Source organism: Crocuta crocuta, unplaced genomic scaffold, assembly GCF_008692635.1.
Source record: "Crocuta crocuta isolate KB4526 unplaced genomic scaffold, BGI_CrCroc_1.0 scaffold176, whole genome shotgun sequence".
NCBI classification, from domain to species: Eukaryota; Metazoa; Chordata; class Mammalia; order Carnivora; family Hyaenidae; genus Crocuta; species Crocuta crocuta.
This window is the reverse complement of record NW_027531905.1, coordinates 2514759-2520758: the sequence shown is the minus strand read 5'-3', so window position 1 is coordinate 2520758 and position 6000 is coordinate 2514759. Positions and strand designations below refer to the sequence as shown.

At 39.2% G+C, this 6000-nt stretch overlaps 1 pseudogene; it reads right to left on the bottom strand.

The window, feature by feature from the left end:
• Positions 1-470: 470 nt before the first annotated feature.
• The window catches only part of LOC144240242 (S-phase kinase-associated protein 1 pseudogene), a 30001-nt pseudogene continuing 24471 nt past the window's right edge, over positions 471-6000 (bottom strand).

Here is a 6000-nt window from a genome sequence, read left to right as displayed (position 1 = left end):
ACCACACCCAGGCTCATCAATACCAGTGGTACTCCTTGACTCCAGGAAGCTGGAAGACATCCTAATAACCCCACTCAAAACTTTTACCTTAAGTAGCCTTTTTCCAGTTTCCAACTCATGAATTAATATGTTGTTAATTCTATTTCAAAAAACTCCTTGCAACTTGTTTTATTTACAATGCCAACTTTTAAGAGGTCATTAAACTAAAGTTAACTGACAATAAACTAGGCGGAAATGGTTTTGCAATGAGGGAAATCCCAAAATGTCACCTTCTGAAAACCCACAGTTGAGTTTTATTCAGAGTCAAGAAAAAAGAAACTTGTGATCACACTAGAAGAAATTCAGCCATAAGTTTGGAATCTGTACTCAAATTACACATGCAAGGAGGACAATATTCTGCTAAAACAACTGATTTGCTGCTGCATTTGTCTATGGTTTGTTTCATATTAACAGTTATAAAGAAAGCAGTGCAACTAGTATTTGGAACAATCCTTACAGTGTTACAGTGTCAGGCATAACATTTCACCGCTCTTCACACCACTGGTTCTCTTTGCGTACCTGGGCTTCCTCTTCTTCAGTGAAGTCATTTTTGATATTGAAGGTCCTGCGAATCTCCTCAGGAGTTTTCCCCTTGATCATATTGGCAACAGTCTTGCATGTAACATCAAGCAAACCTTTAATGTCTAAGTAGTTCGCAGTCAGAATAAGTTCAAAAAGCGTTCCTTGGTTAACTTTCAGGAATTCTTGGTCCCAAACAAGGATTCATCTGTTTGCTTTTCTTTGTTATCATCACCCTCAGGAGGAGGGGGGTCATCCTTGTGGTGGGTGCACCACTGAATGACCTTCTTTAATATTGCTGCGTTAACATTTGGTAGAGGAACTGGGTCATCATCCCCTTCATCATCCATTCCCAAATCTTCCAACCTGGTCTTGATAGTCACAGATAGACTGTTTGGCAATTTCAACATCAACTTCAAATATTTCTCCATCAGAACTCTGCAACTTAATTGAAGGCGTGGTGCTCGATCTCAAGAAGACTGCAGGCTGAAGGCTGACAAAAGGCAGAGAACAAGCCCACTCGATAGTTACAATATTCTTTAACTCCTCTCAGAGACCACATTTGGGATTTGCTGACCCTCAGCTACTGCTCACAGTGTGCTTGGAGACAGAGAAGGCCCTAGAACTGCCCACCAGTGAAAGGTGTGCACATAGAAGCAGCAGTTACACTCAGGCTTCAGTGTGCTTTTTCCGCACGGCTGCCTCCGCCCAGGTTCTCAGCGGCCCCGTAAGCTATTGCAACATGTCTTCCTTGGCCTTTCAGTAGGGACTTCTGCTCCAGGACTGACTTGATCTTAAACAGGGCAGAACAGGAGGTGAGAAGGGCATTGGATTGTCAAAGAATTTGACAAGTGTCGATCCTGTTTTTATTGCTTAGACATTATTTTGGCTTTTCTACATTGAAGCCAGCTCCACAGTTTTGTTCCTTGGGCGACAGATATGGAAAGAGCCTATTAAATTGACAAATATGTCCACTCTAAATGTAGCAGAAACATCTAAATCACATGCTGTGATCATTTGGCTGCTTTATCGCCTAAGAAGTAAGCAATTACTTTGCCTTGCTTTCTACATTGGCACAGACTTTCGTCATTTGCTTTGAACTTTAGGGGCACTGGCCTTTTTTCTTTCCTTTATGTTACTGGACATTATTTAATATTTTTAATTTCACATATTTGCCAGGATTTTCATGCCGTGAACTGCATCAGATAAGACAGAATCCCATGGCAGAAGGAGAGGGAAAAGACAAATGGTGAACACAGATGAAGAACCATCTTAGGGATATGACTTATTTTTATGTGCATAAACTTTATGTGTCTTTCCTTCTTCATAGTGCTAACTTTTACTGATGCCCTGATCCAAAGACATTTATGTAACTTCCTCTTGTAAAAACCAAAGACTTTACACCATCTTGTGTAAATAGAGGGCACTATCTGCACAGATTGTGAGCAATCGCAGCAGGCCAGAAACCCAGTACCTCAAGAGAATTTTGTACCAAAAGAAGTTGCAAGTAACTGTTTAAGCCATAAAAAGGTTGTAATTATTTAATAATGCTAGCTTTGTATATTTCTAAACCTTGCATTACTTAGGGGAACATTATATTTATACTACCATGTGTCAGATCTGTGCTCTCCTGCCAAATCTGCATACCTCCAACAGCAACATTTTATAAAACTTTAAATTGCCTTTTTAAAAATTTTTTTCCAAAATAGAAGTTGGCCGTAATGAAATGGATTGACACAGCCATAGGCGTTCAAAAGAGAAAGTAAAGGAAGAGTTCAGTGTTTTATTTTGGTTGTGGAATACCTGGATTAGAAGAAGCATTCCCTCTAAGGGAATGCTAAAGAAGAAGAAGAAAAAACTGTTTCAAATTTAGAGGCACCTGACAATCTGGTTTAGCATTCACACTATTTCAAGTTGTATCCACACCATGCAAGTACCCTGAACCGCCTTGGAGCACTGACCAGAAGCACAGCAGAAGTAAAGATGTCCTACCAGAGGGGCTCTCCAGCTACATCTACAGCACAACCAGGCCCTTTTCAATCTCAGCAATGCCCATAAGCAAATGGAGTCTATCACTGGTCAGATGGCCTTGAGATTCTTAGAAATCTTTCTCTTCTCAACTCCAGTTGTGGTGCTGTGGCCTCTTCCTAGGGCTTATTAGGGATTTCAGTCTTAGGGAACATGCAACATCCATCTGAACTGATTCTATTCCTTGTCAGTTCCAGAAAAGTAATTACCAGAGTCGTTCCTGGAAATGTAAGTTCTGAGGGATATTCACAGTTGCCAATTAAATATGGGCAGGGGAAAATCCAATGGTCAAAGAAACTTAGGAAATGCTTAAACAAAGTTAAACAGGTTCCCTTGTTATGAGAGTCAGTAACATATTAACTCATCATGTGAATCTTTAAGAAGGGACTCTGGTATTTAGGATTTCCCAAGAAACTCATTTTTTGGCAGAATTTTCCCAAGATAAAGCACTCCGTATATACTTTTGGGAAGAGGCTGGTCTAGAAAAAGAAAAAAAATACTTTAAAGTGTTGTAACCAAAATAGCATGACTACAACTCATGACTACAATAATTTTTACTAGAAATAGGAGAAGAAGTGGTATTTACCTGCAGTTAGTAGTGGTAACCTTTGCCCTTATGATTACCTCCTAGCCATAATCAGTAATGTTTGCTTTTTGCTCACTGATTTCTTGAGGGTTGATCATACATCAGGATCGTTAAAGATGGGATGACAAGTGAAGTTCTACATATTGTATTTCTGGTGCATTGACACTGATACTGGACATGATGGTAAAGGTGGCAATGATCTTGGATGGGGAAGTGATTTTGGATGAGTAATGGTGGGAATAAGCGTTCAACTTCTGAACTTAAGAGTCGTGTTGGAAACAATACAAATGGAAAAACAAAGGTAAAACTGGTTGTAATAAGAGAACATACCGAATTGGTTATCTCTGTTTTTTAGAACACTAGGAGTCAAATCGGGGCACCTGGGTGGCTTAGTCGGTTAAGCGTCCAACTTTCGCTTAGGTCATGATCTCGCGGTTCGTGGGTTCGAGCCCCGCGTGGGGCTCTGTGCTGACTGCCAGCTCAGAGCCTGGAGCCTGTTTCGGAGTCTGTGTCTCCCTCTCTCTCTGACCCTCCCCTGCTCACGCTGTCTCTCTCTCTCTCCTAGAAATAAATAAAACATTTTTTAAAAAAAGAACACTAGGAGTCAACACGCATATTTCCATTTTATAAACTTCTGGAGGACAAGATACATGCCTGTCCATCATTGCACATCTTAAAGTAACTCTCATGGTTTCTCATTTGAATAAATCAAAATAAGTCATCAGACATTTGCGCGTTGTACATCCTGCTATCGTAACACCCCATTTTATCTACAAAGATGAGAAACTAAAATTAATATTATGTTTTCCCTTAAAAATAATGCAAAATCCAAGGACAAACTATGAGTGTGACCACCACACTCTGCTGCCTCCCTGTGGCTACCTCAGGACTGAAATATTGCAATGATTTTTTTATTAATGACGTGGGCTTAAACAGAAATGTTTAATATAAACATTTTATGGATGAGCACAAGTCCCTAAAGGATCAAAATATTGTAATAGAATATTTTAATTTGGGGTATTGTCAATGGAAGACTACTTGGCAATGAGAAAGAATGAAATCATGCCATTTACAACAACGTGGATGGAACTGGAAGGTGTTATGCTAAGTGAAATAAATCAGTAAGAGAAAGACAGAGATCATATGTTTTCACTCATATGTGGAACTTGAGAAACTTAACAGAAGACCATGGGAGAAGGGAAGGGGAAAAATAGTTACAAACAGAGAGGGAGGGACACTCTTAAATACAGAGAACAATCTGAGGGTTGATGAGGAGGTAGAGGAGAGGGGAAAATGGGTGATGGGCACTGAAGAGGGCACTTGTTGGGATGAGCACTGGGTGTTGTATGTAGGTGATGAACCACAGGAATCTACCCCCAAAACCAAGAGCACACTGTACACACTGTATGTTAGCCAATTTGACAATAAATTATATTTTTCAAGAAAAATTTTAAATGGCAAAATGATTGCAAAACTGAAAAAACAATAAATTTGGGGTATTGTAACAGTACTCTGTAAGTGCCTAGGTAAAATATTTATTGATATTTACTACTAAAACTGAAGCTAAAAAGAATTTCTTATACATATCATACCTACACCATGCCTCATACTACTCTTAGTCACATCGTAAATGGTTGTCAGAATAAACTTTACAGCAATACTCACTGAACTATATGAAATATTATTTTGATAATAGCACATATTTCATGCATAGTCTTTAATTCTTTAGAAAGTTGAATTTCAAGAAAATGGACAAGATGTAACCATTTGTTTTAATAACAATCATCTATGAAATACATTTAAATTTGGGGGGAATAAGCTTTTTTCTTATGGCTTTCAACCAGATATACCACCTTTTATTTCATTCCTTGAGTATCAAGATTGCAACTTGAGCCTTTCTTACTATCTATCTGAAAAGCCATAGACTTCATAATGCCAGGATCACTTGTCAATGAAGAGGAAATACCATTCTACCCAAACACATCCGATGTTGTTGAGAAATACCTAATAATTTCATGTTCTGCAAAGTCACAGATTTTGAACAAAAAGTCACTGGTCAGCTGGATTAAAGGATGATGGACTAGTAATCGTACCTTGGAAGCTAGAAAGAGTGAATTGCTCCTGATAGATTTACAGGTTTATCTCCCCTGATGCCGTTTATTTATGTTTCAGAAGGTAATAAAATCCTGATCCATGTATTTATATTCCATTAAATTCCATTTAAAAAATTCAGTTCCTCTCCCTCTCTCTGGAGAGGAGGTGGGGCTTATGCCTGTATAAATTCCCAGAGTCATAATTTCAGTGGTCATCTCGGCTATTATGGAGGCTCAGTACATGCTGGGTGACATCTGCCCTCATCACGCTGCCCTGAAAGGGCAATGGGGCACGCGAAACCAGCACTGAGATGTCCTATAAGTAAATAATGTCTGCCTCTGACCCACAAACCTCATGTTTTTGGAAAAACATGTCAGGAAAAAAGAAATACATATACATATCTTTTATGTGTGTTTGTTTATTTATTTATTTTGAGAGAAAGAGTGTGTATGTGTGAGCTGAGTAGGGGCAGAGAGAGAGGGAGAGAGAGAGAGAGAGAGGGAGAGAGAGAATCCCAAACCTCCGCACTGTCATAACAGAACCCTATGCAGGGCTTGACCCACGGCCATGTGGGATCATGACCTGAGCCGAAACTAAGAGTCGGATGTTTAACCCACTGAGCCACCCAGGGACTCCTAAATACATACAGGTTTTTTAAACATCAAATAGAATTTTACAAAGAAATTCATTTAAGGACTTTTTGAAAAGTGAGAACTCTGTGTTCATTCACAATG